Source organism: Accipiter gentilis, chromosome 9, assembly GCF_929443795.1.
Source record: "Accipiter gentilis chromosome 9, bAccGen1.1, whole genome shotgun sequence".
In the NCBI taxonomy this organism is placed as follows: Eukaryota; Metazoa; Chordata; class Aves; order Accipitriformes; family Accipitridae; genus Astur; species Astur gentilis.
This window is the reverse complement of record NC_064888.1, coordinates 31,333,026-31,345,375: the sequence shown is the minus strand read 5'-3', so window position 1 is coordinate 31,345,375 and position 12,350 is coordinate 31,333,026.

Below are 12,350 nucleotides of genomic sequence, written 5' to 3'. Positions count from 1 at the left end.
TTTAAATTCATATTTTGCCAGGGAATATGCACCCAAATTCCAAACAATCTCTTGCAGGTGCAAACTCTGCCCCACTAAGCCATCACTAGTTGTGCACTTCTCCCCCCCCTCCCCAGCCTTCACTGCTTTTTGGAGGTCTTTCCTGTTATCAAGAGTAACTTCTGCTTTAGGACTCTCTCCTTTACTTCATAGCCTTTCACAGGAGGCAGGGTGCTTGCCTGTAGCCTATTTTTAGCTCCGACAGGGGAAGCTGTCCTTCCCTCCTTCGTGCTGTTCCCCTTAGGAAGGCTATCCAGGTGAAGCCACCTTTCACTGCTCAGCAAGGGACAGGATCACTTTTGTTAATTGTTCTCCTAATGACTGTATCACCTAGCACAGAGCTAAATGTCTCTCTCCCAACAATAGTTTTCAAAAGGATATTTGAACTGAATGCAAGCCTGCTTTAGCTTCATTGGCAGCGAAGAAACGACTGGTTTTGTATCAATAGCCCATATTATGGAAGACCTGGATCACAAACATCAGATAACACTGAAATTAAGTACCAGAATTGCCACACCTTATCTCTGTTTGGTTTGCCTCTGATCAGTCACACAAAGATTGTTAGAAAGTCGCAGGCTTGCTTAAGCAGAAGTCAGGAAGCCAAGTTAAAATTTCTGCATATTTCCAACATCAAAGCTGTTGTGGGCCTTGTTTATCTGAACACAGCCTGCCAGATGTGGGGTGCTATGACACCTAGAAATACTGTCCTGTGGAAAACTCCATCCAGCCACCCCCTCAGACTTGCCTTTCATACTTTATTGCATTTTTTTTACATAGTCACTTCCTAAGCATCTCTTAACTGCACTGGGTACCACATGAGGATATAACTCTTATTGGCTACCTAGAAGACTTTTGTTATGCTTACCTCAGCACTTAGGCTGCTTGGTCTTGTGGTTACTACAACCTCACTTCACAGTTCTCTGTACACAATGACCAAAACCAACCTACACTTTCTAACTGAGCAAAAATATTGTGTCTTTGTTTTCCTTTTCTAAATCAAGATACTCACTATAGGCTGTCAAGCTAATAGGATAGCTTCTATATATCATCTGACCCACAATGCAATTTGTTTATGTCATACAAACAACACAGATCTAAATTTTGCCTGCTTGTGTTTTACTAAGCAAAAACAGCTTGGGAAGATCAACAAGACCTCAGCTTTTACCCCACAGTGTAATCCACACTTTGATGAGTGATTTGAAAGATACGTGTAAGAGGAAATGTCTTTGCATCTTCCCTGGGATGATTCAAATAATCTGGGGCAATCCATCATATTGCCAAGGTCAATAGCAGCCCTGTCAACAGCAGCCCCTTCAAGAATTGTTTCACATCAGGGTGGACCATGTTTTTTCTTTTTCCCCTGCTGCAATATCTCAGGAAGTCTCAGTCCATGTCTTAAGACAGAGAAAAAAAAGGAAATTTTCCCCCTTTGAAACCTGCTGAAAGGTTGACACTCTGACCATGTGGCCTGGCCAAACTGAGAACATGCGGCTAAACATGACTTAGCTCACACTTGCAACAGCAATGAGATTTCCCTTTTGGGTTGTAGTGTTTTTTTAAGATAGGATAGTGTCGAGACAGTAGGTCTTGAGGTGCTAGAGTAATACCACGAGCAGAGGAGAGAGAAAGGAGCAGCTCTGGAATGACAGCAGATGATGCATTTCAGGAACAGCAGTAATTCAGTGGGAGCCACAAACATATCATTCCAGAAGTGAGATTACAGTAATGTGCTCCCCTGAAGTTCAAAACTGGAGCACAAAGGGTGCATTGAAGCTTTAATCATGCTATTAAGGTTTCTTTTCAGGGGAATTACCATCCATTCTCGGCTACTCACAGAAATGGTAAAATCAAGGAATATTTAGGGAGTGGAATAGTTTTAATTCTGGGTGGTAGAGCTCTCACAGGCTCTAATTTTATTCTGAATATTAGAAACTGTTCCCAGGATACACTTGCTCAATACCTGAGAAGCATAATATTAATCGCTTCTCCCCAGTTCTAGTTTTCAGGGTACTCTTGAGTAAAGCAAGCGACCAGAAACAGTATTTTATAGTGGCAAAAAATTAAACATACCTGATTTAGTTTCTGGTTGCTCTCCAAATCACCACCATTAGCAGAAGCTATTACTATCTGTGCTGATTCTCCCAGCTTTATTCTTCCTAAAGCCTGAGGCTTTATCAATATATTGTGTAAAACAACCTGTAGAGAATCCAGACGCCTCAATCTCATGCACGTGCACATTCACACACATGCACAAAGCAGGCCTGAGCAGCCCCAAAAGTCACTGACAAAAGAAAAGATTAGCAAAGATAATGTAATCAGTCTCTGACATCCTGAAATAATTCGCAAAAATCAAGGGGAAAATCAAGCATGCTGTTTAATGAGTAGGCTCCACCATATCTTGTGGACTTTAAAATCTCTGAGTGCTTTTAGACATGATATTTATGTCTGCTTTAGTCCTTTCTTTCTCCATCCATCTTGACAGCTCTGGGTGGATGAAAATCTCATTAGTTTAAAAGGAGGGGACAGGCCAGGGAGGGCTCATGGCTGGCTTATTGGGCTCTGCTCATTGAAAGCTCCTCTTCACCAGACATTTTCTTTGTGCCCTCTGAAAGTAGAATAGAGATGAGGAACATCCTCTGCTGCTTCCTCTGTCCTTCTAGCTCCTCTGAGGCCATTTAGCTGAGCGCTTCAGCCTGGCTGTCTTCTAGGAGACTCCCCCCACTGTCATTCAGGATATGTCAACAGCTCCTTTCAGCACAGCTCTGGTGTGTTGTCCCTCCTGCATCTTTTTGAGGTAAATCAGTGCTAATCCATGAACAATGAACCAAGGAACAGTGGAAATATCTGGACCAGAGTTGTTAATCTGAACAACCTGTCCCGCACCCACTTTCCTACTTCTCAGCTATTTCCAGTTCTGACATTGTTCTTCTCTAGCTAGTTAACTCTGCCTGATCCCCGTGCTCAAACGTTTCAGCTGTTCATTCACAGCTGTGAACCTCAGAGCATCCTGATGGACACAAGGAAACTGCCAGGGAGCTGAGTGCACTAATGTTTTAACACATTATCTTCTCTTCACTGAGCAGCAGACCTTGACCTTGTCTCTATTTGTAGCATCTTTGAGATAGGACCTGTTCCCAAGTCCATGGAAACCAACAAATGGATCTCGGATCAGGTGCTCAGGCTCAGGTTCTTAAGGAGGTGAACGTCACTGTTTCCTATTGATTTTCATTTGTAACTGGGTACCTGTGCACCTGTAGGGATCTGATTTTCTGTAGCATAACAAATCCTCACAGAAAACAAACCTCATCATCCAAATAAGTCAGCACTAATCTTCCCATCAACTGTCTGTATCAACTTGCAGAGTTGGAAATGAAATATTCTGGGCTTTTTTCTGTCTAAAAAGGGACAGTTTTCATCAACATATTTTTCATTTTTTCATAGGAATTCTGCTTTTGTTTAGTATGCAAATGAATATATATGCTTGTATAAACACTTGTGCATGTCTACATGTATATGCAAATACCCAAGTCCTTAGTATCTGTGCACACATCTTTTTCTGAACAGTAGTCATGCTAAAAAAAATCCCTCCAGGGCTTTTCTTGCCACTCCATTTACAGGTTTGACAGTTTCCCAGGGAATTAGTCTTAGTGCATTATTGGATATGTGTTCTAAATAATTAAATTTGACAATTTTGTGGGAGAAATCTCAGACAAAAAGAACTGAAATCTCTGAATGAAAAAAAAAGTGGGAAGGTTCTTTTTCTTTCTCTCTAAGCTACTCTGTCCCTCCCTTTGTCTGTAACTCCTATCCCATTAAACGCCATTGCTCATCATGTTGATATGCAGAATCTCATCTCAGCAGGTACATTTCATTTATTGAAACATTATTTGAGAACAACTTTATTAAAGATTCAAGATGCCAATACAAGATGACACAGTGCATAGCAGCTTGTAACTTGGAAAGCTTTACAGAATTAAACAACATTCAACAGCAGACAGGATACGGTGTGAATTACAGAAAAGAGCAGTGTTAAGCTGATCCATGGTGAATAAATTAAAAGCGTTCAGTCACATGGTCAGTAATGAAGAGAGGCAGGAGCAGGGATACATAGACAAAAGACAAGAAACTGTGTTTGGGAGAATGGGGGAGGGACAGAGAGAGAGCCAAGAAAACTTATTTGAGCTTACAGGATGTGCAGAGAAGACTATGGAATTCAGGAAGTCGATACTTGGAAAGGCAAGGGAGTTCTGCTGCCGTACAGTTTTCTGGATTACTGAAGGTTATTGTAAAAGGCAAAACATACCCCATTTAGATTTGGGTATTGTCATCTACCAGCAACAATTCCTAGCTCTGCCTTTGGGAGCCAGACTTCACAGCACTCTGATGTGTTTCTCCAGCAAAGGACCTGGCCCCCACAAATTGCAAGACCTTTGCTCAGCTAGAGCTTTTAAGTAACTTCATTGCATAATGCAACAAAATGTGAACACCAACAACTGAGTATCAGGAAAGAAAACATATGACGAATAGCTGCTGAGAAACTTAATGAATAATGTTATTTGTAAAGAATATAATTTAGCGGGAGCCAGAACTGAGTACTGGGTAAACAGATTTGCAAATAACACATTTGAAATACAGTGAGAACAAATTTATCCAAAGCAATAGTAAGCCAAGGTAAAACTTTATGCCAATATCAGTTTGTTGTTGGTTTTTTTTTTTTTTAAATGCCCTTTTTTGTAAAAAATAGGGAGGTCCACAAGAACTGTTTAATTGCCAATTAGGGTTTTCTGAAGTTTTTGTTTACTGTAGAAAAACAGTCTTCAGAGGATGCTCAACAACACAAAACTGACTAATACTACTTTCTGACCTTTTGAAAATAATCCTTGTAAAGTATTTTTAAAAAGACTGTTAACAGAAAATAGAAAAATTTTTAAAAAATATGAATAAAAATAAAAGTATTTCCATATTCTTCCAGAAACAAGGAAACATCCACATTCTGTTCATGTTATTGGCATTTGTGCTTTCCTTTTCTACTAGTGAAGACCCGTCTGAGTCTCTTGAAGTTTCTAGAAGAGATGTTCACACTTCCCTAAAATCAAATAAAAAAGTGTAGCAAATAAAGTTCTGGCATGCTCAAGCATCACCTTCCTCCACCCCAGCAAGCCACCCCATAAATCCAAAGATTCCCCAATGCCATATGATCTTCCAGTGTATGCCCTTCTAGTGTTTCTATCAACTATTCCACCATAAATTACAGCTTTTACCTTTTGATTTTATTTCTTTTCCAGCCATTTCTCTGATGGACACACCACCTTTGGCAGATAGGGAAAGAACACTCAATAGGGCAGAAAAAGCATAGTTTAAAGAAGAGGGAAGGAAGCGAGTATAGCCCAATGTATGAAGCACGACTCTGTAAGCTAAAACATCTGGATACTTTTCCTGGTTCTGTTTATGAACTTCATCTTCTTATTTTCATTTGCTCTTGTGCTCAGCAAGATCTTAGGCCAGACACTTTCCCTCAAGTCTTGCTTGTAGCGTGCATGGTACAGCAGTGTCTGACATCTTTTAGATGCATCCAATAGGAAAAAATATTAATAATAAGGTTGATACTTATCCACTTCATGTGTATAGGATGTGATGGCTGCTGTATTCACCACAAAATATTTCTGCATCAAGTACTTTTTCCATGACAGGTCTGTATCCCATTTGCTAATCCACTAATAAGTTGCCATTCAACTTCATGACGCAAATGCCCACCGTTAAGAACTGAATGGAGAACACAAAGAAGCCACATGGCAGAGGCTGCTAACCACTGACCTGGGGCCACAGCCATGCCGAGCACAGGTCTCCCTGGGGGGTAAAGGATTCTGGTCGGCCTTTTACTGCACCCTCAGCTCACAGTAAAGCATATGTGAGCCACCACAGACTCATATCTGAGCAAGAAATAGAAATGGCCAAGATGGTTCATCAACCTGTTTTCAAGGAAGTTCATTTTGAGGACACCTGGATGAACTCAGGTAATCTACAAGTTTGGGCCCAAGTTCATAATGAAACATCCGACTTGACAGAAGTTTCACATACACTTACGAGTATGCAAAAATTTTGTACCTTTTCTGTACTCATTTTACTTCATTGTTAGATGCAAAGGTAACAAAATGACATGAGATAACGTGTTCTCCATGTATAAATGCTCATTAACAGAGATGAGAAAGCAAGAGAAGGCTCAGGAGAGAACTTTGTAATGATTTCCAATCTTTTTTGGAGACCTAAAGCAGACTTTTCCAGAGGTGAGCTGTACTCAGACAAATCCATCTTTGTGTCTGGAAAGTCCCCAGTCATGAAACCTCAGAACTCGATGATATTTAGGAACCTAATTCTCATCTCAAAGTTCAACTCCTGTTGGAATCAGTGCAACGTGCCAAAATCTCTTAAAGAGCTGGATCTTTGCTAGGAAAAAAGGTGACTGGAACTCTGATGTCTTTCACACAGTGCCATAGAGACAATTGGTAGATTCTTAGCTGCAAGTTCTTTGCTCATGTCCTCCACAACATGCAGTAGATGGTTTGGGGTGTATTTACAGAAAGAACTCCTAGGACAAGTGACCTGGGCACAAAGAGAAGAGATTTCTACATTGCACTCCTGCAGCTCTGGGATCGTGAAGATCCCGAAATAGCAATTCTTGGTCACTGACTGATAGTCTTCTGTTTGCCTGCAGCTAGATGAGTGGGATGACTGTTCTGGAATATTAAATTACCTGGAGAAATGTCTACTTTGATAGCTGGATTGGGTGCAAGGGAGAGCTGGAGAAATTATCTTTAGCAAGAAAGCAGCCAGCAGTCAGCATGTAGCTGTATTCCTGCCCCCAGACCACAGCAAACTCCCAAATGGAACAAACACACACCAAAAAAAGCCTAGTGACACTTCAGTTCCTTTCTAGACTCAGACCCATCCCTGCCTTCCCAACACAAATGGGTTCTTTTCTGCAAGAAAGGGAAAAGTTAATTACAAAATTACTCCTGTTCTCTTCTGGATTAGACTAGTGCGGTCTAGACTTGCAATTTAGAAAGCTGTTTATAGGCAGCTGCTTGGCAAAGAACAGACATCTTTCTTGTAGTCCAATACATTTAAATATTTAAAGGCCAGCTGCACAGAGCAATGTCCCAGAACATTGTCACTGGGACATGGTGACTCATGCACAGCCGGAGGAACATAAATTGGACTTTCTGCCACAAGATGGGGCTCTGCCTGCCTTGTTTCCCCATATACCCTATTTTATTCTTTACTTCCTCTCCTGCATGAAAAATCATTGTTTCCTTGGTTATAATGTGTCTTTTTTTTCTTCTTGTTTTGCTGTACCGAAGCACATTTATTTTCCATGGCAAGAAAACAACTTTTCTGTCTTGCCCCCAAACAGACACACAAAACTGACAAAGCCTCTAGGATTCCCTTGGCTGAGATAGATGAGCTGTACTTACAGAATTAAAGCAAAACCTTTATTGCGGAGGGAAACGATGCTATAACCAAGCCATCTGTTTCATAGCCTCCTGAAACGGAGAGCATTCGTGCAGGTTTCCTGCTGCTTATTATTTGAGTGTTTTGCTCCTAACAAGCAGAGGACCAGTGACCAGATTCTGAGATTTGGTGCTCACTGGAGAAACAAGAACAGGCTGAAGTTCACAGAACTGTGCTGGATTTTTATCCAGGAATGAATAGCAACCGCATTGTATAGGAAAGAAATTATTAGTACTGTGGTTGTGCCCAGGGACTTTCATTGGATCTTCACAATGACTGGTAGTTAACACACACATATAAAGGCGATTTGTTTATGCAGGGTCAGCTGGCTGAGAATTGGGCACTATTCCTTTCGTATGGGAGGGGATAGCTTTGAATAGGATTGCTGGTTTCTATCCATCGGGTACCAAATGCCTTAATTGAATTCCATCGCTTGTACTTACTGGTGTGTGAAGATGGTCATACCAGAGTTGCCCATCAGCCTCTATCCATATACTGTTGCAAACCAAGTCACTACAATTACTTTAGGAGGTGATCACCCAGACTCAACACACAGGGTGGGGACTTTCCCTCTCCCTGTAGTGTGGGATGTTGCTAGGTGGTGGGATCTCTGGATGAGTACATCTGAGGATGAGCACATGTGGCTCTGGCACTGCAGGGAGATCACCTCTCAGGGCAGGGAAGCACCATACACAAACCTTCCTGATCAAGTGTCCAGAAATGTATGCTGAACATCTGAACTCCTCCAGCAAGCAGACTTGGTTCCTGCTAAGAGAGTCACTTTTTTTCTTCTTTTTTTTTTCTTTTCTTTTTTTTTTTTTCATCATCCCTGTCTTGTTGCTGCTTGTAACCTCAAGACTCCCCTTCCTGCACTAAATCTTGTTGCATCTTCCACACTTCCTTGTCCACCCCACCACAAATGTCCTCGTAACTGCTTCCAAGCAGTAACAGAAAAAAATAGCAATCATCAACCTTGCCCTTGGAGGATACCCAGCCAAGCCAGTCCTCTGAAAGTCTGGCAGCTGTGTCTGCCATGCCTTCCTATACTTATCAAACACTGCAATGTGGATAAGCTGGTTCTTTTCTTGATTTTGCTGCTTCACTCCTGTGTGTCCTTTACATATCCCTTTGTTCATCCTAATTGTAAAATAGAATTGATCATATTCATGAAGGTGGTTTAACTGTTACAAGCCTTTGAAATCACAGACCCCTGACAACCCTCTATATTTCCATAGCCTGTTATGAACAGTTACTGCTAAATTTTAGCTATGGGAAGGTGACACTTTTTCATTGAGCAGTTGTGAGCCATTTAGAATGTTTTTTCAGACCACCAGCAGCCTGTGAGTTATTGGTCATGCATGTTACACTTAACATAAAAAATTGAGGCCTCTGAATGAGCCTAAATCTCATTTCTTGCTTCCTCATAATTTTTATTTCTGCTTCTTCTGCTATTACATGCTTGTACTTGTTCTCAGTAAGTCCAGGATGATGCTCATCTTCTAAAAACACTGAAACACCAAAAGAAAAGGTATTCACATATTCCTAGATTTTAATAAAACAACCTTCAGCACATTTAAAATTTGGAGCCAAAACAATTTTTCTGGATCAATTCCAGTCCTCTGTGACCTGAGGTTGCCTCCTCATACAACCTCATTATAAACTTGTCAAGGTTATTTTAAATGAATTAGATCTTTCTCCCCACTAGTCCAGTTGGAAGATTATCCAGAAACTTCCTGTGCTTTGCTGGTACAGGAATCTTCTCATTTTAAAGTTAAAACTTCTTCAGAGACATGAGAAGAGGGATTTCATGTGCTATTCTGCAGAGTAGGGCAAAGGAGAATGTCAGAGGCTTTCCTTCATTTGGATACAAGTTGTATTTACAAAAGGGCTACGAAGTAGTGTAAAGCAATTAGTTAAGTAATGGGCCCAGGGGGTGAATATGCATTTTTAGTGCTGTGACCAAATGATGGTCAGAAATGATGAAAAATCCTGTCTGTACAGACTGGACAAAACCCATCAGCAATTCCCATCAACTTTTTTTTAAAAATTAGTGGTCAATTCTCAAATCTTTATGAGACTCAGCATAATACAAGCATAAATGGAAAACACTTTTGCTCTTACCTTAAAACACAGCTTTTACAAATAATCTTTCTTTCTACAGTCACCGGGGTTTTTAGGGCAGACTGTAAAAGAAGCTTGTGATGCCAAGGAGAGCTGGGTACCAGGCTTCCTTCTCCTGTACTCCCTGAGTGCACTGCATTTTTAAAGTGTATTTTAAAGACTGCTGTCACTTTCTTGTCCATCTTAGATGGAAGCTGTTAACTTTTTCTCACTGAAGTTTTCTTTGTGGGAAACTTGTGGCAACTATCTCATGGCTGTGCTTTGCATTCTTTCTTCACAAAGACTGAATACCAAGGTATCGGGGAAGTGGTACCCCGCTTAGAGGAATAAGGAAAATTTAATTCAAGTAGCTCAGGAAAGTGGACAGCATCAGTACAGCAAGGCTGGGCTGAAATTTAGGAAGGGATGAGCAGAAATACTCAGAAGAAAAGACATAGTGCCTGTCTGCACTTCACATGAAGAGCCACCTCTCATTCCCCTTATAGATTCAAAATCCCAGCCATGGCTCTGCTACTTATTGACAATAACAAGGGAAGGTGGCGAAAGATCAGTGAAGCCCATGCTGGAGCTGCCAGGAAAGGCGCTGAGCTTGCTTTCTGCCAGCTGTGTCCACTTGCACATGTTCAGACGGCTTCACACATCCAGTGGTCTTGCTCACTTCGGTCAGGAAATATCAATGATTCAGCCTGCACTGAAACTTCCTCGCAGGATCCCAAATGCTTTCAGAGAAGAAAACATTTTCGTGTCTCTTTTCCTCCAGCCTGCACTCTTCCTCTTCTCAGAATTTATTCCCTTAGTACTTCCTTTTCTGCACAGACATTTCCAGACTAGTTGTCATTAATTATTGGTTTTAGGAACTGTGGCTTAATGAAGACAAATGATCCTTCAGTCTCTGAAATATAAAGCCATTTGCACAGTAGCAAATGGTGGGTCAGGCTGGTGGGTCTGCATCTAGTTCAGAGCATCCAGCCAGATGTTTCTACCACAAGTACTGTCACCAGAATTGTCACTAATCATCAGCCTCATTAGCAGCTTCTCTAAACCCAGGCCAAGGACTGATGGGCCATAGAAGGTAAATTTCCCTTAGAGATTATTTTTGCCAACATGTTTTAAAAATTCATTTAGCAAGGGGTGGTGTAAAAAACAGCTGCCTGTACTGTTCAGTGGGTAAAAAGATGGCATTTCTTCAGAGCAGTCGGTATGGCACTTCTCACTAGCTACAGTCAGTGCTGGAGGACGTATCAGTGGTTGTGCTTTCAGAAAGAAGTTGCTTATACATTTAAGTATGGTAGAAAGGAGGTTGGGGAAAAGGACTTCTTTTTTTCCAGGTGACAGTGATGGCCCATCCACCATGAGGGCACACTTTCTGAATAAGTAGGTGCTGCCTTTGGAACAAAGTTCTCTTGACATAAAGATTGAAAGGAAAAACAAAACAAAACCAAACAAAACAAAGCCCCTTAGGAAGTTCACAGAGGAACAATGGCAGGATTTATTTTTTTTTAAATGAACATTTTTCAGGTAAAGGAAAAGCTATGACAAAATGTAGCACAAACATTTTATTTCCCTCTCTTACCCTCTTATCTAAGTCTCATAAACTGTGTAACCAGTTTTGCTGAAATTTTAGAGACTAAACGAAACCAATATCCTCAGCCAGAGGAAGAGTCCAACAGGACAATTTCATCACAGAGTTAGCAAAACAATTGCAAGCAAGCTCATAAAGGTGAAATTTCAAGGAATCTTATCTCCAGCCAGTCCTGCCAACTGAGTTTGTATGTCCTCTCCTTCTCACATATTCTCACTGTTGTGCTTTGTTCTACTGATCTCTTTTTTCTCTATTATTCTTTTTTTGAATAATACTGAAATGAGATCTTTTCTTCTTTCTCTTCCTATCTCTTCTAAATAGAAGCAAACCTTACAATCAATGAAGTGCAAATCTAGTTTTCCACTCAATGAAGTCTGAGTGAATTTGAAACTCCAAATATAACCATTTGTTGCATTCTGGCTAAATGATCTGATAAGAAAGGAACTTTGTGCCTTCTCTTAGATAGCTGGTCTTTTGTATGAAAGGTACAAATACGAACCTGTAAACCTGAATGTGGTATATGGAGCGCTGTATGATTCTGTATGACTTCCTGCACTTTCTCGTGAGCCAAAACATTAGTAAAATGGAGGGTTAGAGATGTGCATAGCTGTTGAAGGTAATTAAGAAAAGTATACAAGTGGTCATCATTAGTGGTTCGTAATATAGCCATGAAAACATGATTGCAGCTTAGCCCTAACTCTTAGCTGATCGAGCTGGGCCACTACAGCAGGGCTGTGGAGAAATGCTGTATGACAAGAGGTTTGTAATGATTTACAGGGTTTTCCTTAATTGCACAATCGGTTGTTTGTTCCAGTTAATTGAGTTCCCCTTCCAGTAATTACTCTTCACCGTTCTTTATGCCACTGTATCACAAGCTTAACTTTTCATTCAGCTACCTTAGCTCAGTTACTTCCCAGGACTTTTCTGCCTCATTCAAGTGAATTAGCCTCACCTCTGGAGTGGTTGTATTTGCTTCCTATATAATTTCCCTATATATTGTGCATGCCTCTTTGAAGAGTGTGGAGGGGTGCAAAGGGGGATATAGCTGTTTTCTTCCAGGTGCAATACATGTGGAGTCTTGATCTTTACTGCTACACCC